This window comes from Miniopterus natalensis, chromosome 10 (assembly GCF_054644295.1).
Source record: "Miniopterus natalensis isolate mMinNat1 chromosome 10, mMinNat1.hap1, whole genome shotgun sequence".
In the NCBI taxonomy this organism is placed as follows: domain Eukaryota; kingdom Metazoa; phylum Chordata; class Mammalia; order Chiroptera; family Miniopteridae; genus Miniopterus; species Miniopterus natalensis.
The window spans coordinates 23,807,101-23,832,697 of NC_142090.1; the positions used below are offsets into that span (position 1 = coordinate 23,807,101).

General features: G+C 32.6%; 1 protein-coding gene across 1 annotated transcript in view; it reads right to left on the reverse strand.

Moving 5' to 3' along the window:
- The window catches only part of KCND2 (potassium voltage-gated channel subfamily D member 2), a 481,036-nt gene that overhangs the window by 391,350 nt on the left and 64,089 nt on the right, over positions 1-25,597 (reverse strand). The gene's annotated exons all lie outside the window — the stretch shown is intronic.

Sequence of the window (25,597 nt, forward strand, 5' to 3'; positions counted from 1 at the left end):
CACATGACCTCTCGGTTGATTTCCTGCTTTTGCTATTATTCGTATGCTGCCGCATTCACATTTTATTTACATATTTTATGTAAATTTAATTAAATACCAGACTTTTAACATAAGATCATCACTTTCCTGGCCTTGAAAACAATTTTTTTTCTTTTTCTTCTTTTTTCTAATTAAATGCTTTTTGAGACCTTCAGTTTACCTTAAAATGAATAAGGCTATACACTGTAAAACGTCAAGCAGATAAATAATTTGCACTAATAAGGTGGTCTGGGATTTAAACCAGAGAAATGTAACTTTTAAAGAAATTTAAATGAGTAGAGTTGGACTAAATAAATACCATCACATTACAACAGTTCCAAAATTATTTTTGGAGAGGGTACTGGACTGTCACAATTTAGAAAAAAAATTCTTAATATTTTACAGTAGCACTTTCTTTTACTACAGGTATAATTATAATTTCATATTGAAAAGTTCAGGATCAAATGAGAACAAACTTTAAAGCCCCGCCCAAATAAGTAATACTGAATCACTATAATTATATAGTTATATATATATTTTATATATATAGTTATATGAAGTGGAAGGTTATTGGTTTAATTATCATTTTTACCTGTACTTTCTGTATCTTCTTCAGGAAGTCCTCACAGGGCCATGATGTTTATTGGATTCACAAAGAAGGCTCTACATTTATCAAAGATTGTAATCCTTCTACTAAGTTCTGATATTATAGAAATAGCCTAGACTTCTTTAAGGTAATTAAATAGTCAGCTGCACAATAATCTTTCAATAGAATTAGAACTTATTTTGGAACTTCCTTTCAACCAAGTTCTCTCATTACATTAATGAGCCAAATAGGGATCAACGGCAATTATAGCAAGTCAGTATGTGAAATATACTTTGTTGAATCTGTATTTTTAAGTACCTCTCTTTTGCCTCTCTGCTTTTCAGTCTTCACTCATGGCTTTCTCCTTTTCATGCAACATGTTTAATATGCAAATCACTCACCATGTGGTGGCATTGCTCATTCTTTTAACCTGCCCTGAATGCCTCAAATCCCAATTCTCCATCCTCAAATCAATGGCCTTTACAAATTGTCCTTTTAAGTGCAGGAAGGTGATTTATTGAAAATGTAATGTAAGCAGATAATTTACTGAGAAATCAACTTATGCTTTATTTCTAAGCTGAATTCATTAGGGGTAAAAAGAGGGGGAATTGTTCCATTTCCAAGAATGCAACAAAAAATTATTCCTAAAGACTTGAGCTCTGTTTATACCAAGGAATAAGAAAGAGATTTTTTTTGTGTGTGTTTCAGAGCTAGCAAAGAGAATTTACAGGCTAGGATGGGCTAAAAATAATTCATTAAGCAGCCTTTGGAGTCAAGATTAAGTCATGCATTGTACCACTTGGATTACATAGTAATTTTCAACTTGCAGAAATAAAGACTAATGTGACAGTCAAAGCAGAAGTACCACTCTGCAATTGTGTAAGCACAGCCAAATGTGTATGTTCCAGACAAGCATGGGTTATTTTGCCACAACAAATGACCAATATTAAAAGTCCTACCATATGTATGTCTACAGGAAAGGGGTGGGTATTTGAGCTGAAATTAAACAAAGGTATATGATATTGCATGAACAAATGTTTTAAAAGAATTTTACCTGCTACTTACAATAATATGTTCATAAATAACACAAAGTAGAAAAAAAGGTCACATCATCTTAAGTCTTTGATGAAGTAACATAGGTAAAAAGCCATTTCCACTTTTTAAAAGCTATGAATTTAAATAATGCTCCATTCAGTGTTTTCTTGTATCTAAAATTTTAGTTTTAAATTAAAATGTAATAATGACACCATATCTTTTAATAGCATCTATATCTATATATCTATATATCTATATCTATATCTATATCTATATCTATATCTATATCTATATCTATATCTATATATCTATACAGATGATATAGATATACATCTATCTATATATCTATACATCTATATATCTATATCTATATCTATATCTATATCTATATCTATATATCTATACAGATGATATAGATATACATCTATCTATATATCTATACATCTATATATCTATACACATGATACAGATATATATAGATAGATGATATAGATATAGATATAGATTAGATGATATAGATTATAGATATAGATATAGATATAGATATAGATATAGGTATAGTATAGATATAGATATAGATATAGATATAGATATAGATATAGATATAGATATAGATATAGATATAGATAGATATAGATGATATAGATATAGATATAGATATAGATATAGATATAGATATAGATATAGATGATATATAGATATAGATATAGATATAGATATAGATATAGATATAGATATAGATATAGATATAGATATAGATATAGATATAGATGATATAGATATAGATAGATATAGATGAGATAGATATAGATATAGATATAGATAGATAGATAGATATAGATATAGATATAGATATAGATATAGATATAGATATATAGATATAGATATAGATATAGGTATAGATATAGATATAGATATAGATATAGATGATATAGATATAGATATAGATATAGATATAGATATAGATGATATAGATATAGATATAGATATAGATATAGATATAGATATAGATGATATAGATATAGATAGATATAGATGATATAGATATAGATATAGATATAGATAGATAGATATAGATATAGATATAGATATATAGATATAGATATAGATATAGAGATATAGATATAGATATAGATATAGATATAGATATAGATATAGATATAGATATAGATATATAGATATAGATATAGATATAGATATAGATATAGATATAGATATAGATGATATAGATGGGTTAAATGAGAGGGGGAGAAAAATAAAACTTCACTCCAAAATCATATAAATCAGAACAAAAATATTTAGGGCCACTCTGTCTGCTTTCAAAGTGAATGTCATATAGAGCCAAATAATATTGCCATAAAAGCATCATCTTTGTATAGAGTTTATGAAGATTTTGTTAAATTTTTGCAGCCTTTATATCTGATAGTTTAGCAAAGCTTCCAGATCAAAGCTAGAAGCATAATATAAGAGCACGGCGCATGCAACAACATAAAGGATAGGAAGAGAAAGCTTTGACAAACATTTAAGATCAATGAACACCTCCTATGGCTTATGAGTGTCTTTCTCTCTTTTTTTGAATATCTGACCTATGCTACAGAATAGCTCCTGCTTTTGTAGTCAATATATGTTTACAACGTACTGTACCGATTGTATGCACAATGCAATGTAGAAGGTAGCAAATGAAACCCTTGCCTGTATTTGTGAAAACAAAATTTGCTTGCATGAAATAGCCAAAGATCTTTGCAAATTAGTATATTATCAAATACTTTGCTCTATGTAGTTAGGAATTCACAGATTACAAACATCAGCAAGGATTACCCCTGTAGAAACTGAACTTGAACATTGCCTTTACAAAACAAATTAATAAAGAGAAGTTGAGTAGAGCACTTCAGCAAGATAAATTCAGGAGTATAAGTGTAGATTTAGATACAGGGTCTATACATTAAGGATAGTATTGATGCTATCCTAGTAGAAACACAGGGTTTATGCCTGAAGAAAGGATGAGACAATGAAGGACAGACAAAATGAAACCTGAACAAAATGAAAAGTTTGAACTCAATGCAACAGACAACGGTAATTGTTTACCTCATCTACCACCAACTGACCGTTTTAGTTTTGAATCCATCCAATTTAGATTTATGTGTTGATTTTATTTTATTTTTTAAATATATCTTTATTGACTTCAGAAAGAGGGAGGGAGAGGGAGAGAGAGATAGAAACATCAATGATGAGAGTCACTGACCGGCTGCCTCATGCAGGCCCCCGACTGGGGATCTAGCTCACAACCCAGGCATGTGCCCTGACCAGGAAACTAATCGAAATCTCCTGGATCCTAGGTTGATGCTCAACCTCTGAGCCATGCTCAGCTGGGCTATGTGTTGATTTTAAAACAAAACAAAAATCCTAAGTCTCTGCTAGTTTTTGCTATGGATGAAGGACGGAGAGAAACATCTCTAACTTCAAGGATATCCTAACTCCAAGTTTGAGAGGATTTTTCAAAGCCATTACCATCTGTACTCACACGTTTTCTTATCCTGTTATACACACCTTGCTAATTCCTAATAGCAAGTATTACTCATATGGTTAATGTCTTCATAAGAAATATTCTGTCCTGTGTCACCATTTTACAGATTAAACCATCCATCATGTTCTAGTTTATATCTCCTTTCCTATGGCATATAGGTCAGAATCACCTTCATCTATCTATACTTCCTTCTCAATTTTCTGAACACCCATAGTGTTTTTTAAACTCACAATTATTAAATATAATTAAAGGACACTATATTTGCTGCCTGTTATACAATGAATTATGACCTCCCCAAATTCATATGTTGAAGCCCAGTGCTCTACTCTGCAATGAGACAGTATTTAGAGATAGGACCTTTAAAAAGGTAATTACATTTAAATAAGATAAAAAGGGTGGGGCCCTAATCCACAAGACCAGTGCCCTTATAAGAAGGCAAGGAGACACTAGGATGATGCATGCCCAGAGGAAGCCCATGTGAGGACACAGAAAGAAGGTAGTTGTCTGCCATCCATGGAGAGAGGTCTTAAGAGAAACCAAACCTGCATACACCTTGCTTTACTGAAAAAATTAATTTTTATTGGTTAAGGTACCCGCTTTACTGAAAAAATTAATTTTTATTGGTTAAGGTACCCAGTTTATGGTATTTTACTATGACAGCCCAGTAAAACTAACATGCAGCCTACATTTACTGAATACTGGTCTTATCTCACTTATTTGATTCTGATCCTCTGGAAGGCAGGAGCAAAATTAACTGAAATTTTAAAAATCTGTTATAATGATTGGGATATTATATTTGCTGCAGTAATGTTAGATGATTAAATGCTTGCGTAGGTGAATGAGTCAATTTGAGATTCCTATAAAGGAAGATATTCTTAGGAAGACTGAAACTACTGCTAGGATAGAAGAGTGAAAATCACTTAAGATTCTCAGCATAAAACAGGAATAGCACATAGTAATGGATATGATTCTGACTTGGGAGTCATAAAATCATGACTTTGAATCCTGGCTCCTCCAATTAATAACAGTAGATTGGTCTTCAGTTTTATTATTTTTTAATATTAGATAACAATAACACTTAATTTTTAGTATCATTAGGATTAAAAGAAACTGTTAAGCACTGATTCTAATTTCTGGTACTGTTTAATAAATGTTGGTCCTTTTAAGAATTTTATATAGTACAATTAGAAAAAGAACAAATTAAAGAAAGAATAAACTTGAAAAAAGGAGCAAATATATTATGAAAGGTCTGAAAGAAGTTGAGAAAATACAAAGGAAAGACAATAAAGAGCTTACCAGTGGCAAGCAGTACTGCAAAGCACAGGTTGGTCTGAAACCCTTTTTAATTTTTTAATTTAAATTTTGTTATTGTTGTTCAAAATATTACAGATGTCCCTTTTTCTTCCCAATGACCCATTCCACCCTATCTTACCCCCCTCTCCAGTCCCTCTCCACACCATTGTCTATGTCCTTGGGTTGTGCATATATGCATATAAGTTTTTTGGTTAATCTCTTCTCCTCCATCCACCTGCCCTCCTCCATCCCTCCGAGTTTCGTCAGCCTGATCCATGCTTCCATGTCATTGAATCATTTCTGTTCATCAATTTATTCAGTTCTTTAGATTCCACATACAAGTGAGATCATGTGATGTTTGTCTTTCTCTGCCTGGCTTATTTCACTTAGCATAATATTCTCCAGGTTCATCCATACTGTCCCAAAGGGTATGAGGTCCTTCTTCTTTGCACCTGCATAGTATTCCATGGTGTAAATGTCCCACAGCTTTTTTATCCACTCATCTACTGATGGGCACTTGGGCTGTTTCCAGATCTTAGCTATTGTAAATTGTGCTGCTATGAACATAGGGGTGCATATATTCTTTCTGATTAGTGTTTCAGGATTCTTAGGATATATTCCTAGAAGTGGGATCACTAAGTCAAAAGGCAGTTCCGTTTTTAATTTTTTGAGGCACTTCCATGCTATTTTCCATAGTGGCTGCAGCAGTCTGCATTCCGCCCAACAGTGTACTAGGGTTCCCCTTTCTCCACACCCTCGCCAGCACATGTGGTTTATTGATTTGTTGATGGTAGCCATTCTGACAGGTGTGAAATGATACTTTATTGTGGTTTTAATTTGCATCTTTCTGATGATTAGTGACATTGAGCATTTTCTTATATGGCTCTTGGCCATCTGTATGTCCTCTTTGGAGAAGTGTCTATTCAGCTCCTTTACCCATTTTTTAACTGGATTGTCTTCCTCTTGCTGAGTAGTATGAGTTCTTTGTATACTTTGGAAATTAGCCCCTTATCAAATACATCCTTGCCAAATATGTTTCTCCAAACCCTGGGGTTCCTTTGTATTTTGAGGCTGTAGGTTTGCAACCCTAACTTTTTAAGGCCTTCTATCAACAGAAACATGTATAATTTCTGCCAATGCTAACTAGTTTGGAAATAACAAGAAAAGAGAATTACTGGCCTCACACAAAGCTTCAGAGTAGTCTGGAAAGTAAGGCTCAAAAAAGAATGTATATATTGAATAAAAGTGATGTGATATATTAGATCCTTAACAGTGCTGGATAAAGTATGGCAAGTTGAGGTGTAGCTGATAGAAGGGAAGACACTGAAACAAAAGTTGTGAATTTTTTTTTTCTGTTCCAGTTTTAGGTCTTTCTTAACTATATTAATATTATGGCTTTTCAAAATTTCACTCAGTTTTACCCAGTGAACCAAACTGGGGTTTTCTACTCTTATCAACTATGTTTTCAACTATGTCATGACAACAGGGTTTTGATTTTATAATCATCTAATTTCTTACCTCTTGTCATGATATACTACTATAGGACCTGTGGCCATTCAAAATATTCATCTGCAATTTAGAATTCCTATTACAATGTCTTTACAGTTTATATTTGTTGAAAAAAAGAGCCTAGCCTTGGCTGGTGTGGATCAGTTGGTTGAGTGTGGTCCCATGCCTGGGTTGCGGGATCTATTCTATCAATGTTTCTCTCTTTTCCTCCCTCTCCCTCTAAAATCAATAAAAACATATATTTTTCTTAAAAAAAGAGCCTAAAATTTGCTGTTATATTTCAAGTAGCTATACACTGAGTAGTGTAACTATAGCTTATATGATGTTAAAGGTATACCTAAGAGAAGATATATTATTTCATGACTTTGTGAAAAAAAGTGTTATAATTACATAATCACCAGGAATGGCATTCCATCTGCTCAGGGAGCATATAACATTCATTACTAATATGGATTTGGCCTAAAGAATTAGGTGCCATCCCTCAGATCAAGGTTAACACAGAGGAATCACAGAATTCATACTCTGATTGAACTGGTTTGTCCTTTCTCTAAATTTTCCTCATCTAAATGAGTTATTTGATATCTTAGGAGCTGTTACCTATAAAACATAAGACTCTAAATGCTTCTTACTATAAGAATTTAGGAAAAGCAAAACTACAATCAATGTTCTCTAATAGATTCAAATTAATAATGTAAATTTGCTCGATTGATAGAGATATTTTATTTTATAAGAAAATTGCATGAAGGATTTAAAAATACTATCAAGTAGAAGTTCCTCAGAAATGATAGTGATAAAAAAAAGGTGGAGATGTGGTTTCTACTGCATGAATTTTCTACTAGAATATACATGGATGCTAGTCAGCTTCAATAGAAAGTCAAGCAAGAGAGCATCACTTCTTGGTTATTTTGGGAGGTGATATAGTTCAAGAAGAATGATTAAGTTTACCAGGATATCAACTAGATACATTCCTTCCAAAAATATGTATCTTAATATTATTCATCTGAACATATTTTTGTATACTTATCAAAGCTAAAAAAATATAATTTGCATAATGTATATCTCATGTGTAAAATATCGGTTATGAGTTCTCTTTAGAGAATTTTTAATTAAAGTTATTAAAATAAAATGTCCATTAAAGCATATTTACCTATTTCAAGTCAGGGTATCCTTAATCACATGATCTTTTTTATTTGTGCACACACATTTATGAAATAAACATCTTATACAAAGGGCCACAAGATTATCTGACGTAAACCTCAGTGAATGTGGAATGGCTGAGCTTTATTTTTCCCTTAGAATTGAGGCAAAAGCCACTTCCAAAGTAATCAGTGCAATCTAATTTTTTAATGTAAGCATTTTCATTAATTATTTTAAAAAGAACAATAACAAACCCATTGCTTTCACATAAATAACATTTTATCATGAAAATACTATATTAATAACTATATTTTCTAAAATTAATTAGAAGAGTGGCATTTTTTGAATTTTTTGCAAATCTAATGTCTGGCTTAATAGAAGAGAGCTGGACTCTGTACTCAATCTGTTGAGATATGTTCTTCTGGTTGAAATATATGAAGACAATTGTGTCTCATAAAGATATATATTTAGAAAAGGATGGGGTATTATAATAGCATTTTCAGATAACTGTGAATATTATCCTCTGATACTTTACCAAATCTTAACAAGTGAAAATTTCTAAAAGAGTGTTTGCAAGGCAGAATCTAAAACCATATCAATGAACTTTTCGTATTCTCTTACATTGAAATCCATTTTTTTATCTTGCACTTTGAATGGATCTTTCAGCTATGAATAATTTTGTAACATTCTGCATTGGACATCTGTAAAATATTAGTTTCATCAGTTATACTCATTTTTCAAATGTTGACACATTTCATTATATAATGCATATATATATAAAATATATTTTCAACATCACCACCAAAATACATACAAATCCTTAAGTATTAAGAAGCTATAAAACTCATAGTAGTGGTTATGACAAGCTCACTTCATTCATTTCTGAGAAAATGTCTGCAACATACCCATATCTGAATAACCATAGTTGCCACGTCAGTTGCTCCTTTAAAATAACAGTATTGGCCCTGGCTGGTTTGGCTCAGTGGTTAAAGTGCTGGCCTTCATTCTGAAGGGTTCTCAGGTTGAATTATGGTCAGGGGCATGTACCTCAGTTGGAGGCTCAATCCCAGGCCCCAATCAGTTGGGGAACGGGACCACATGCAGGAGGCAATCAGTTGATGTGTCTCTCATATCCATGTTTCTCTCTCTCTTTTTTCCATTCTCTCTGAAAATCAATGGAAAAAAATATCTTCGGGTGAAGATTAAAAAATAAAATTAAAATAATGGTATTGCATGAAAAAAGTGGCTACGTGAATATTTGTCATTTTATCACAAAATATTTATTTTTATTTGTATTTTTTCAATATTAAAAATCTCTAAGGTTGAGATTTAATAAAATTAATAGCTTTTTACTGCTTCCACATTCTTAAGTGAAATTGATTTTTTATTTTTAAACAGTGTACATATGGTGATGAAGAATATGAAAATTTAGGGCCACTGCCTTCATTTATGCTAAGGCTTCTTTACACATTATTGTTTTGCAGCTTTAGTACAAATATAAATACAGTGAAAAAGATAAATAATATCTTAAAACATTTAGCTAGTTTGACCCCATAGGTTCCCTAAGAGTGTCTTAGAGACCCCTAGGTGTCTGTGGAGCACAATCTAAGCACCCCTACACAGGTTCAAAACTTTCTTAAGCCTTAGGTCCAGATATGCAATGGCCTACTAGATACCTAATAGGCATCTTAATAATTGATTATTGGTCATATTTCTTCCATTCCCCCCCAAACTGTTTCTGTTTCATTTCTCAGAAACAATCATTACACAAGTCATTCAAGTCAAATCACACAATGAAGGCAACTGCCTACCAGGTGCAGTTTTGTCTGAACTTTGAAAATAAATCATATGAAGTACACAACCCCAAACCCAATTACCTGACTTCTGAACAAGAGCCAATAAATAAAACCACTAAACCACCTTGCCAATTTTATGGCATGCTTCTTCACAGTGTAACCTTGTTTGTTGCCAACATTGCTGAAGGCTTAGAGAGACTGCCTGTGTGATCACATCCTTGGATTTTGTTTGTGTGTGTGCATGCATTCTTCTGGATTCTTTAAGTGATTCAATTTAAACTAAATAAATTTTTTAAAGCATATGTATTTTATGGCCTATGGTATGAATATACATTCTAAAACAATATATGTAATCTAAAATGTAAACTCTAATATGAAATATAAAATAAAATTTAATACAATATGTAATACCTAATACATAACTATGTTTTTAAAAAATGTATGGCTTTTTCTACAGTAATAATATAATTTGCATATTTAATGTAGATAATTCTACAAGGATTTTACAAAAAATATAATTTGATTAAAGTCATTACACCTCAACAAAGGAAGCAAATTCCAATAAAAAGATTAAAAATTTACGTTTCAATAACTACACTTAAATATCTTTACAACAACATGTAATAGAGATGTGCCAGTTTAAGAAATATTTTTCTTTGAACTCATTTTTGTGTTGTTGCAGTTTATTAGTGATTTAACATTTGAATACATTTGGTGGACCTAGGTGTATATTGCTTAAATTAGTGTTTGTGAAAATAGAACTATGACTGGAACCACAGTAGGATGTTACAATTGATTTTACTCTCAGTATACGTTAAAAGGTGTTCAGTTACAGGCTATCATGTAAATACAAACCTTTCCCTATGTAGAAATTTTTTAAGGAGCTGAGGTGGAAATAACATTGACATGTTATAAATATTCTGAAACCCAACATACGGATTAAAAATTCGCAAGGTTGCTTCTAAATTCTCTAATGAAATAGTCATCATACTCAATAATCATTATCAACTTTTCCACTTTTAGTATCTGTTCTTGTCTGCTTTATAAAATTTACAAAATTAAATGCAAAATCTCTCCATTAGTGCACTGTTAAGCTGTAAATTTAGAAACAAATCAGAGACTATGAAAGTTCAGATCCTCTTAGTAACATTAACTTGTCCAACACTGATTATATATAATTCCTGAATTTCTGGTTAGTATTCTAAATGTATACTTTATTATAAGACATTGGAAATGTAAGGTATTAATGCTGTTATGAAAACTCTAACTTTTCACTTTATTGAGTTATGAAGGTTAAAATTTACAATCTTAACGTTGTATTAGCATGGGGTTCTGCAATTTAATAAAATAAACTGGTTGAGAAAATGAACTATGTTCACTCAATAAAAATGATGAATGAAACATTTACAGTACCTGCATTTAAAGTCAGCAGATGAAAACTTTAATAATCTAGTAGTTTTTATAAACACTAATAAAGTCCTTCATAAGATGATATTATTATATATGCCTGAAAATTCTAAAAAACATTATTTATGTAATGTTATATCAACTTATCAAAAATTTTATCCATTAAATAATGTAGGCAAAGTCATATACTATATAGAATACATACATATCAAATATAAAATTAAATTACTGTGCTTTGCATTTGTAAAGAAACTGATGAAGCACTAGCTGGAAGGAATAATAAATAACATTGTCTCATTGTTCTTATATCTGTAATGGACTCCAGCCTAAAGGGAGTAAGAGACAGGAAAACAACAACAAATTCTAAATAATAGTAAAATTAAAGCCCCAAGGGGGCCAGAGTCATTGTACATTTTGTTCAGCGACACATAAAGTATCTAGAAAAATATCTGGGCTATAAGAGCTGCTCAAAAACATTCGGTGAATAAATTCACTTTCTTGGTATTGTAAATAATATAAAAGTTCAAAAGCTCTTCTTTATTGCTAGTGAAGTCCCTGAGAAAGTTTTAGCAGCAGGATAAACTTGAGTAACTGGAGAGTGAGAAGAGTGGCTATATACTCCAGGAAAAAAAGAAAAGAAAAACAAAATCAAATGTGTTTGAAATGAAAATCCATCCAAGGACATTATGTGTGAGACCAGTGGCTACATATCTGGCCATTCTACTCATATATATCTCACTGTGTTAAACAACAGACAGGTTCATTCATCTCAGAAAGACATCATTAAGATATTCACATTCCCTAGGAAAGCATCGTGTGTGTGCGTGTGTGTGTACGTGTGTGTGTGTGTGTGCGTGTGTGTGTGCGCGCCTGCGTGCGCACTTGGTAGCTAAGACATGGGGGTGATGGTAAAAATGGTGATGTTCTTAAGCTTCTTCCACTTCTTCAACTGTCTATCAAATTAGTCGCATGACAGACATCAGGAAAGCATGGTGAGTCTTCCTTAGGATGTAGAAGAACAAAAGAACATTTCTTCAGAGGATTGATAAATAGGCTATAGCCAGTAATATGAGTCTCCCTTAAAAAGAGCACATTTTGAGATGTTAATGGAGTAGAATTACTCTAGTTCTAGAGTGAATCAGTTAAAATTATTATTTTAAACCTATAGTACAGATATATATGTCAACATGCTCAATCACATATTCAACAAATATTTATTGAATATTTGGTATATGGCTTTGGGCCCTCTTGGCAGGCTATTTCTGTTCAAATCCTGCTCTACTGCCAGTGATATGCTGTTGAGTATTCTGTTTGGGTGTTATAACAAAATAACATAGACTGAGTGGTTATAAAACAAACATTTATTTATCACAATTCTGAGATCAAGATACAGGAACATTTGGAGTCTGGTGAGAGCCTACTTTCTGGTTCACAGATAGCACCTCTTAACTGTAAACTCCCAAGGCAGAGGAATGAACTAGCTCTCTGGAGTCTCTGTTTATGAGAGAGCTAATATCAATCTTGAGAGCAGAGCCTACCAAAGGCCTCACCTCCTAATACCACTACTTTGGGAGTTAGGATTTCAACATAGTGATTGGCAGGGGGCGGAGGGGGTGGGGAAACAAACATTCGGTCCATACCAGGAGGAAAACTGTGACCAGACTCATCTATAACAATAACTTCATTCTGTTAAATGGTGGTTTGGGATATTTAAGAGAAATCTTTGCCATATCTGAAATCAAGAAGGCAGTATTTTACAGTGTTCAGTAATCCTCTATTCATCTTCATCCAGAAAATGTACGTTTTAGTGTCAAACATGAGTACTTCCTTTTTTTTCTTTTTTTTTTCTTTTCTTTTTTTAATATTATATATAGTTTCTGTTCCTAATTTCATCACTTTCTTGCTATATGACCTGAACAAGTCTTTCAACTCTGGATTGGCTCTTGATTACAACAGAGTTAAATTAATGAGGGACCATTAATGCTGAACCATTTTCACAAATAATTGAAACTACTTATGTATTTAAGCAAGAAAAAGGAACAATAAGAGGTGGGTCTCTCTTTTTCCCCCCTTTTAGGTTAATTAAATCTACAAAAAGATGCCTAAATTCCTACAAAGCATTGTCACTGTCATTGAAGTTTTCTACCAATATGCCACCAAGGATGAGGAGTGTGACACGTTGAACAAAGCAGAAATGAAAGAATTTTTGGAAAATGAATTCTATCAAATCATGAAGGTAAGAACTCCACATCAGGACTGAAAGCAACCACAATTCCCTTCTACCTGTCTACCTTTTGTCACATGTCAAACTCTTAGAGGACTTTCCCTACTTGGTAACAGAGAACAGGGTTTGGTAAAGACTTGAAATAAGGTCAAAAGTTGACTCATAATGGTTTTTATAACATGACTGAGAGAAGTGATAAAAAAAAAAAAAAAAAATAGACAAAAACCCATAGATTAAATAATGTCCTATGTGAGTAATTCTTTTGGAACAGCAATGAGATGGTCCTCAGAAAAACTGAAAAGTAGGTAAAATGCATCTTCTTCTCTTTCTTTGTCTGTCTTCAGCCCAAAACATCCCTGACCACTGCCCATTTCTGAGATTCTAGAACTACAAAGCCAGCTGCTGAGTTCAGGAAATTAGTATTACTCCTAAATAGTGAAGAGGGTGACCACCACCTTAAAATGTCAGTTCTGGAAATAAATATTTGGAAACTTAGATCTAGCTCTTGATCTTCAACTCATTAAATCCAGCTGCATACTAAATTATTTTTATTTGGATTCCTATCAAAGTCTTAAATTTGGTGTGTCAGATACAAAACTAAACTCTCCTCCTGTGTGCCCAAAATCTGAGTATTTCCTTCTTGAGCTTACTCCGATACAGTTGCCATTGTATTAAGCTTGCATATCCACATAAGCTTAGGGCCCAGAAGTAGATGTTAAAGAGTAGAGTGAGAATGAGACCTCTTTTTATTATAATTGTATATGCACAGCCCAAAGTCTGTTCTTACTACTTGAGTATTTAAAGGATGGAGACCCTGTTTATGGGTGTAATAACTATCTATTGAGGGGGAAAAGTCTTGAAAAATCACCAAAACAACAGATCATATGGATCAATGAAAGTAAGTTATCATGTTTTAACTTAACCTTCTTAGGAACAACTTATTCAAAACAGTGTGAAAATTTGGGCTTATCTATTAGAGTAAATGTCACTCATATGCTATGTAAAATACACTACATAGATGATGTATTATAGAATCGAACACCTTAAACCTATATAATTTTATTAATCAATGTTACTCCAATAAATTCAATAAAAATTTAAAAAATTACTATTGCCCAGCCAGTGTGGCTCAGAGATTGAGCATCCACCTATGATCCAGAAGATTGAAGTTCAATTCCAGGTCAGGGCACATGCCCAGGTTGAAGCTTGATCCCCAGTAGGGGGCATAGAGGAGACAGCAGATCAATGACTCTCTCATCATTGATGTTTCTATCTCACTCCCCGCCTCTCTGAAATCAATACAGATATTTTTTAAAAAAGAAATTAAAAGAATTGTCCCTTTAAAAAAAGAAAAAATAAATATTGGACATTGGAGGCCAGCAAACATATTTTATCCATCTTTTGCTTTATGTTCCTTCATTGGATTATAAACCTTTACAAGGGGGAAAAAACAACAACAATGTGAGAAGCAATCTCTCATTCCTCACTTCTTTCCAGAGTAGAGCACCAAAAAAGTACTTAGCATGTACTATAAAAATTACTGCTATTATTAATGTCTGTTTATGTCAGTCAATGGAATGTCTAAAAGAAGAGTCTCTCACATTTTTATGAAGACAGTGTGCTAGACTATGTATTTGAGAGACCAGGCACTAGTTTAGCAAGAACAGTATCAAGGAATTTAGACAGAGTGAGAACAGAGAGAGAGAAAAGCAAAAAATTTAAAGAAATGACTTAATTTCATCATAAACCAATATTTTTATCATATTTGTAAGAGTTAAAATTGTACAGTTTATTCTAATTGTCTTTTTTCAAATCCTCACCTGAGGATATATTTTTATTGATTTTAGAATGAGAGGAAGGGAGAAGGAGAGAGAGGGAGAGAGAGAGAGAGACATAGGTGCCAAAGAGAAACACTGATCAGTTGCCTCTTGTATGCACTCCGACTGGGGATGGAACTTGCAACTTAGGTATGAGCCCTGATTGGGAATCGAACCCATGACCTTTGAGCATATGGGTAAACACATCAACCAATTGAGCCACACTGGTCAGGGCTGTCTTTTTATTTTTATTAAATATGGCCTGGGGCACCATAATCTGTTCTAGGCTTATGGACTTAAAGACCATAATCTTTTTCTTGACAAGATGGGAATTAATAACTAATATTTCAAAATATAAATGAATAGAAACAATTAGTAATTCAAACTTTCATTCTTTCAAGGAAAGGGTTTTTCTTCCCTAGTTCATGAATCTCAGCTATCGAGTTTCCTTTGAGCTGATTTAGAATAAAACATTTTGACAGACAGAATCAAGAGAGTGAAAAGGCAACCTAAAGAATAAGGGGGAATATTTGCAAATCATATATCTGGTACAGTGTTAACATCTAGAATATATAGAGAACTAAAACAACAACAAAAAGACCAAATAACCTAATTAAACAAATAGCAAAGGATTTGAATAGCCATTTCTTAGACTACTGCATGGCCAAGAAGCATGTGAAAAGATGCTCAGTCTCACTAATTATTAGGAAAATGCAAATCAAAACCACAATGAGATATAACTTATACCTCTCAGGATGGTTACTCTCAGAAAACCATAAAATAATCAGTGTTGGTGAGGATGTGGAGAAATTGTGCACTGTTGATAGAAATGTAAAATGGTGCAGCTGCAACAGGAAACAGTATAGTGATTCCTTGAAACATTTAAAATAGAATTACCTTATGATCCAGCAATTCCAAATCTGCGTATATATATCCAAAAGAATTAAAAGCAGGGTCTTAAAGGGATATTGTACACACACATTCACAGCAACATTATTCACAACAGCTAAAAGGTGAAAAATCCATTGATGGATGAATGATTAAATAAAATGTGGTATATGTATACAATAGAATATTATTCAACTGTTTAAGGAGGAAAATTCTGACACATACTACAACATGGATAGCTCTTGAGGACATTATGTTAAGTGAAATAAGCCAGTCACAAAAATGAAAAATATTGTATGATTCCACGTAAATGAGAGATCTAGTATAGTCAAATTCACAGAAGCAGGAAATTGAATGGTGGCTACCAGAGGTGGGGAGAGGGAGAAATGGGGAGTTGTTTAATGGGTACAGAGTTTTATTTTGGGAAATAAAAAAGTTCTGGAGATTGTTTGCACAACAATATAAATATGTTTATTAAAATGGAACTGTACACTTACAAATGGTTAAGATGGTAAATTTAATGTTGTATGCATTTTACCACAACCACAAATAATAGACTTTGCCAAAAAAATGTGAACTGTCTCAATTCTAATACTTTAGTGGTAGAAAAACATACCATTAGGTGAAATATATATGACCTATGACCTTCACATAGGGCCAAAGAGACCAATTAAGGGCTCATTCTTTAAATTTTAGTACTTTTTATCTAAACAGTTCTCCTAAATTTTAGATATCTGAACTATATTAAGTTCCCCAAAGGAATTCTGTCACAGATATCTGCATAAATTATTATGCATTGTGTCTCTTTTCTTTTTAGGATAAGAGGAATTTCTACCATATCTCTTTTAATCTTTAATCTATTCAGACTTCAAGATCAATTCGACATTTTTTCCCCTGTGAGGTCTTTTCTCTTTGACTGTGCTGACAACTCTTTCCTTTGGGCTACCATTATATCTTGCAAAGAACTCATTTATTCCATTTACTGCCCAATTAGATTTATACTGGCTGTGAGTTCCTTTAGGGTAAGAATGCTTCAAATTCATCTCTGTGTCCCAAGAACTCACAGAGAACAAGGCAAAAAACAGAGGTTCAGTATTTATTTATAAGGTGATGTTCAGGCCACTTCTTATAAAACTGCCTTATGAAATAACTGCAAAATAAGTTCCTCTTAGAAGTCAAAACTGTGAGAGAGGGAACCCACTTGCTCCTTCTTTTTACTAAGTAATAGATTATTTTACCAAGTAATATAATTTTTTTTACTTGAGTGTCAAGAAGGTAAATGTCAAATGTTGGTCCTAAATAAAAGTTTACCCTCAATGTTAGTAATCCAGAATGAGTAGCCTGGTATTCTTCCACCAGTCCCCGATCCTGGCTTATCCTGTGTCTGTGCTACTGTAACATTATCTTGTTATAAACAGCCTCAAGTCTATTTTGGAAGAAAGTGAGATATGATTAAAATATGTAAAATATGCAATATGAGGCTAAATATGAAGATGCTGTTTTAAAGCTGTTCTCTTTAGTTTCCTTTCTTTAGTCCATGAATAATGTTTCCTACATTTCGGTAGAATCCTAAACAGCTGTGCACTCATTGCTGCAATAGCGGTTCTCATACACTTTATCTTGTCTAGTTCAGTTCTGAGTAGGTGGTATAGTCTGTTTTTTGTAATTTATTTTCTAATGTATATCCACTTGTGTGTCTTATTAGTTATATTTTTTTTATTAAACTGTGGCTAAATTAAGCTATTTTTCAAAGTAATAAGACAATCTAGTCAAGACACTTTTATGTTATGCACACTTTAGTTAGTATAATTTTTATTTTATATCTTATTGATTTCAGAGAGAGGTAAGGAGAGGGAGAGAAAGAGATACAAACATCAATGATGAGAGAGTCATTAACTGGCTGCCTCCTCCACCCCCCCAACTGGTGACTGAGCCCGCAACCCAGGCATGTGCCCGGACCGGGAATCAAGCCCTGATCACCTGGATCATAGGTCAACACTCAAGTGCTGAGCCATGCCTGGCCAGGCTAGTTAGTATAATTAAGACAATAAAAAATATCATTTCCTTCTTAAGAACCTTAAGCTGCAGAATTTAGGAGACCGATTTCTACAGTTAACTTTAGCATTAACTGTGATGCCCTGGAAAAGTCATTTGACTACTTAGGACTAGATTACCTCAATATTTCTTCCCAGCTTTAAAACCTTATGAATCTATCAGTGATGTATAGAATGATTATTGAGATGCTAAACCCGTAAATGACTAATAAACATAAATACTGATTTGTATGTGTATATACACATATTTACACATTGTTCTTTATAAAAAGAAGCTATCTTGAATATCACATTAAAATAATTCTTATAATGTAAAAAAATCAAACCTTAGAACTCAGGATTATACTTCTGTTTGCTATAAATCCCTTAATTATATTGTTAACATTATATTCTTTATGGTTTAAAATAACATAGCTGTAAATATAACTTCCAAATCATCACACAGTTGCTCATCCTGGTATCCAACATAGACCTTAGTCTGGTCTAACTTATCTATATATGAGAATTTCCTATGCTTCAGTAATTAAAGTCATTTTTCTCCTCAGACTAATTTCACTGTTGAAATATATCACAAGTTCAGTTCTCCTCTCACTGTTATTTTCTCCCAGAAAAACATACTCGATCTTTTGTAACAAACAAAATTTCTTTTGTCTTGCAAAGAGTTCTTCAATGGTCCATCTCTTCTGTGAAGCATTGTCTGGCTATCTAGTACCCAAATAGCTTAAAATGATCTATACTGTTTCTACATTTTTATAGTGCCACAGAGTTCATACCTAAATTAACATCTAATAATGCATCAACTCTGGAATAGACTACTTAGTTTACCCAGAAGCACGAATTCTCCTCCATGACACACATTTAGGCTGTATTTCCCAGTTCCTTTGCCTCTGGGTGGACAATATGACTAGTTCTCCCCAGTAGTATTCAACAAACATGGTGTTCAAAACTTTGAGGCCTGACCTTTAAATCTTTTCATATCCTTCATGCAGTCTCCTTATGTGTACTTTTTTTTTTTTTTTTTCTGGCCACATGTAGAGGATTCAACAAGGACTACAGATTCTAGGAAATGGCAGAGGTCTTCGGTACTAAAATAACTATGGAATAAACTACACCCTCTGTCCCAATATATCACTTTATATGGTATCGTTGTTTTTCTTGGGTCATTTTTTTACTTCCCTTATTGATCATAAAAAACAGTGAATATATCTCAATTCTTTTTAAAATTCTTTACATAACCCACTACATTTTTAATAACATTCTTTCAACATGAACATATTTTAATAGAAAATACATATTGCCTTTAAACTTGCCATATAATCATTCAATTATATGCATTTCATTATTCATAAAATATTACAATATTTCATTTTTATATACTTACATGCTATGCAATGGTCATATTAATTATATATCTACATAATTTTTAAAAGTAAAATAAAAATTCACATTTATTTTAATATTCATTATAAAAGAGAATGATAATGTCCAAATTTCCTTTTTCTGACTGTTGTTCCCAATAGGTGTTGTAATAAGTAATATTATGTCAGAAATTGAAAAAGGAAACTCTCTAGGAGTCCACAAACACACTCTCAAGTCACGAAGTACCACATGGTGTATGAATGAGCTCATAAAATGTTCATCAATGGTAATGGAAATAGAAACTATTTACCTCAGGAGTCTGTCTTTGTTACAATACCCTGTAAATATGTTCAATATTTAAATCTCTGCTTTGAAGGAGGAAACAAATATTAATTGAATGTTTATTCTGTGCCCAGTGTTTTACAAAAATATTGTACTTACACCTCACATCAACTTTGGAGGATAGTTACTTTTATTTCCATTCTAGAGGTGAAACACCTTCATGAAGAACTTGACTCATAAATTGCAGATCTGTAAGGGAACCTACACCTGCCTTATTCCCTTATTCTTTCATACTTTTTTCTCTAATACAGAATTCTCTCTAGCATCTTTCATCTATGTATTTTTCATGACACTTTGTGTTTGAATTACTGTACTTCTCTATTCTAAATGACATATAACTCAAAGTTATTATTATTTACTGGGTTACCACATTATGCTAGACATAATAAAAGTTTAAAAACCACATAAGAGACTGCCTTTTATCAAATAAGTCACATTGAAAGATGGCCAATTCCATTGCTATGATTTTTTCTACTCCATTTTTCTTCCTTCTTCCCTGCAAGTCCTAGTTTAAATCTCCCATTATCAGATTATACTGTTTATTACCTTCATTGCAGCAGTCATTTAATGACCTTCAATTAATTAAACTCTCCATGTTTCTTAATTATTGTAGCACCTAACTCACTTTTCTTGTTTTGACTTTTGATTTAATTATTGACAATTTCAATATATACATATATGATCCTACCTGAAATTTGGCCTTTTAATTGCTAGATCTTCTTTCCTCTAAGTATCTTGTTTCCATGTTATGCAAGCCAATTGACTCCCTAGTAATTTCTAAACCTACTCATTACAAGTAATGCCCATACTTCCATACTCTTTGTTTAATGGATCTAGTTCTCTGACTATTAATAATTTCCTGTCTTTCCAGCTCATTTAAGTATCTCAACTCTCACAATCATTTGATCCACTCAGACCTTCAATAAAGTAAACTACATAAATCTCAATGTCTTTAAATTTCCTTTACTAGGCAAAATTACAATCCTGCTTAAATCTAACTCCCTGCTTCTTGAATATCTACACTTGTATAGCTAAATATACACACAGAAACACACAACTCTCAATGCTCAGTTTAAATTCTTTTGGACAAAGTGTTGAAGGATCCCTAAGGTTGCTCACATCATACTATTCTTCACTGTTCCATGTACTTTTCACTATCCTAGAGGACTATTTCATACCTTCTCCTTTCTTCTTAAGTTTCCAACCACCCATCCCAATACTCACGCCCAGTTGATGACTTTGTTTCTTTCTCTACAGAGAATATTGAAGCAACTAGAAAGACTCTCCAGAAATTCTCACAACTACATACAATATATTATGGTCTCTCACAAGTTTCTGGAGATAAATGATATTTACTCCTCTCTAAAACCTTCCCTTGTGCACTAAATACAATTTATTATCACATATCCAAGAATCACATATCCAAGAATCACATAATGGAGTTTATTCCACTTTCTCTGGATTATTATTTTTTCTTATGTATTAAAGATAATCACCAGCAGCAAAAGTGTTTTGCTCCCATCTTAAAGCATGAATTACCTCCAAATTGCTAAAACCAGTGGTGACTCTTCAGCTCTCCTCATACTTGACTTAGTAACATCAAATGCATTGCTCCTAATATATTTTCTTCACTTGGCTTCCATGATACCACACTTGGTTCTCTCCTAACAACATTGTTAATCTCAATCTCCTCTGCTGGGTTATCTTTCTCTTCCAGATCTCTTCATGTTGAAGTTCCCTAAATCTCAGTCCTTTACCTTCTCTTTTCTATCCACATCTATTATACTGGAACTTCTGTTCGCATATAACTATTAATAATGCCAATATAACTCTGTAACTCAAATTTTGATTTCTTGTTCAGATATACCTTCTCAACTTCCAGCTCATATGTACAACAGCCTACCTCATAGATCCATTGAAAAGTCAAATAGATGTCTCCAAATCAACATGTCCAAAACTGAACTCTTTCTCCCTGTCCCTATTTACCCATTCAATGGAGAGTCTTTTTTATTTTCCATTTAAATGGATGGTTTATCCTTTTATTTGCTCAGACAAAAATACTGGCTTCAGTTTTTCCCTTCTCTCATATCCACATCCAATTTGTTGGAAATCCTGTTGTTATATCTTAAAATATATCCAGGAACCAATCGCTTCTCAAAATTTCCATTTCTACCTCCTTGATACCAAGCCATCATTATTATTCTGATGATAATAATGTAATCACATCTTACTTTGTTTTCCTGTTTCCATGTATGTGCAAACTATTTCAGCACAGCAGCCAGGGAGATGCTTGTAAAATCTAAATCTGATCAAGTCTTTTCTTTGTTCTAAACTCCTGATAGTTCCTCTTCTCAAATAAAATCTTAAGGTACTATAAGCACCAAAAAGGCACTACTATGACTACAATATCAGGCTCCTCTTCCTTTCTAATCTAATGATCCCCCTTTCACTCACCTCCAGCCATCCAACCTCCTTAGTATTGAGTGAACACATCAGGTATACTTATTATTTAAAGGCTTGCACTACTACATATCCGTCTTGGAATGTTATCCTCCAAATATCTGCTTGCTCATTCCCCTGAACTACATCAAGTCTTTGCTCAGTCGTTACCTTTTCAATAAGGCAAAATCTGACCACAAAATTTAAAAATGCAATATGACCCCCTTCCTTTTTCCTCTGCTTTATGTTTCAAACAACACTTAGAACTTTCTGCTATTTAAGTAGTTTTTTGTGTGTGTTCCCCAAATGTAACCCTAGTACCTAGAACAGTGCTGGACACATGGTAGATGCTTAATAAATATATAAAATAATAAATGTATAAAACACTGAAGTATATGTTTGGTCAACCCCCCCCCCCACACACACACACACATACAAACTCCAAACAGAATTGAACATTTTCCTTAATAATTGAAATATGATGATGATCTACAATTAAAGAATAATTAATAATTCTGTATACAGAACAACAGACACTCAAAATTGTGAAGAATCTTAAAGGCTATACAATCCAGTCATATATGCGATGCTTATATTTTTCTACATTTTCCCATATTAATTTTCTATTCTATTTTTTTAAAAAATAGTTTATTGATTTTTAGAGATAGAGGAAGGGAGAAGAGGAAAACATCGATGTGAGAGCATAACATTGATCAGTTGCCTCCTACACAACCCCCACCAGGGATGGAGCCTGCAACCTGAGCATGCGTCCCAACCTGGAATCGAACCAGCAACCTTTTGGTGCACAGGACAGCGCCCAACCAACTGAGCTGCACCGGTGAAGGCTAGTCTGTTTTTGAATACAGCGGTAATGAGGGACTTTTTAAATGGTTTGCAATGAGAAAATTGAAAGTCAACGATATTTAATGTTTCCTAAGATTATAAAGTAGTTAAAGAAAATAGTAATATTAGAATCAGAAACAAGGTCTCTTGCCTATCAGAATAGTGCCTGCATCATACCGAAGTCTGTACAGAAAACCTTTAATGCATATGTCTACTGAATAAATCAAATAACTGCTACTCAATAGTTGACAATTAAAACAATATTTATACAATGAAAGTCAATTTAAAAACATCATCAAGTGTATATGTAGAATCTGAAAAACAGTCATTGAATTTATTTTGTAAGTATTGAAAAATATTTATTTTGTAAAATAAGTATTGACTTTGTACAATAAAAATACTTTATATTTTTAAGTTGAAAATATTTGGTAAACATTCTAATTATAAAGCATTTAGGTTGATAGAAAAGTATCATAAAGAGATACGAGGCCCAGAGAGAGAGAATTCACAAAAAACCTGAGGTAGAGAATTCCACAGGGAACTTCAAAATACCATTATACTATAAGCTAAGAAATCCTCTTTCAAATTAGAAAGATGAAGACAAGAATGAAAGCAAGAAAAGACCTAATTTAGATAAAAAGCCATGAAAAGTTTCCTTCCCAAAATAATTCAGGCAAAGATTGACTTAAAAAAAAAAAAAATTACCATACTATCTACTACTAGGTGAGCAGAAAGAGATACTAAAACAAAATGAGACCAAAACACTATGTTTGAATTGTGAAAGTCTTTCATATTTTAATTATGTTTTGGACTTCTGCTGAGTGTAGCACACTATGATACAAATAGATAAAAATCTAATAAAATTATAGGAAACACTGAAATAGTCATAATTAGGATGCCTAAAGACAACACAGCAATCATAAATAACAAAGTCTAAGTGCTCAGCAGTATCATTAAACTTCTCAAATTTCTAAAGATCTTCCTATCAGAGTTCTCCTGTGTAAAGATGTTGTATTTCATGAATTAAACGACATTTTTTATTACTGTGGGACTTTGAAATGTAAAAAAGCTTGACATTTTTGATTTAGCATGTCAGGATATCATTTCAAATAGACTCTATTCTGTGAAGCTCAATAAAAACTTTTAAAACTTCAAATGAACATAGTGTCTCAGTCATTCCTCAGAATGAACAGTTATTGATATTATGTCAGAAAATAGAAACACTTAGTTTTCAAAACAATAAACACACCTTATTAAAATTTTTATAAACTGATTTCCCTTGAGTGCTTTTCCTCCAAAGACTTCCTGTACTTATGCTCCTGTTTTGTAATTATATACGTACTTTATATGCAAGCATTTGCTTATATGTACTTTTAAATACACATACATATTTTTTCTTGGGTCTGGAAGTTAAGGTATCAAAATATTATTTTAGAATGGTAAGGAAGTTTTCTCATAATCTATTTCAAACTTCTGATTTCACTGATGAAGAAAAAGAAATTAAAAAGTTTTAAAAACCAGCTCATTAACAGAACCCAGGTCTTCTCTCTGAGAAAATTCTTACTACAGTGTTCTTTCTAGTATTCAACACTGCTTCACTGTACACACAAAACTTATAATCCTTATTAAACAGATTCCTTGCTAGATCTTGATGTTTTCTGTCATATACATATCAATTTTGGTTTTCTTTGATAAATAACATTTAAAAATGACTTCAAATGTAATTGCAAAACTTATTACTTGCATAAAAATTCATTCACAATATCTTATATATATATTTTTTTCCTTTATTGTTTTAGAATTTTTATTAAATTCATTAAGGTGATATTGGTTAATAAAATTATGTAGGTTTGTAAGTTTCAAGTATACTGTTCTATAATACATAATCTGTACATTGTATTGTGTGTTCACCTCCCCAAGTCAAGCCTCCTTCCATCACCATTTATAACTTCCTACCCTATCCTACCTCCCGCCCAATCCCCTTTCCCTCTGATAATTACCATACTGTTGGCTGTGTCTATAAGGGTGTTTTGTTTTTTTTTTGCTTAATCCCTTCACCTTTTTCACCCAGCCCTTCAAGCCCATCCCCTCTGATAGCTGTCAGTCTCAGTGTGTTATCTGTATCTATGATTCTGCTTCTATTTTGTTAGTTTATTTTGTTCATTAAGTTCCACATATAAGTGAAACCATATGATATTAGTCTTTCTCTGACTGGCTTATGTCACTTAGCATAATACTCTCAAGGTTCATTCATGCTTTCACAAAAGGTAAGATTGGCTTCTTTTTTACAGCCAAGTAGTATTCTATTGTATAAAAATACCGATGG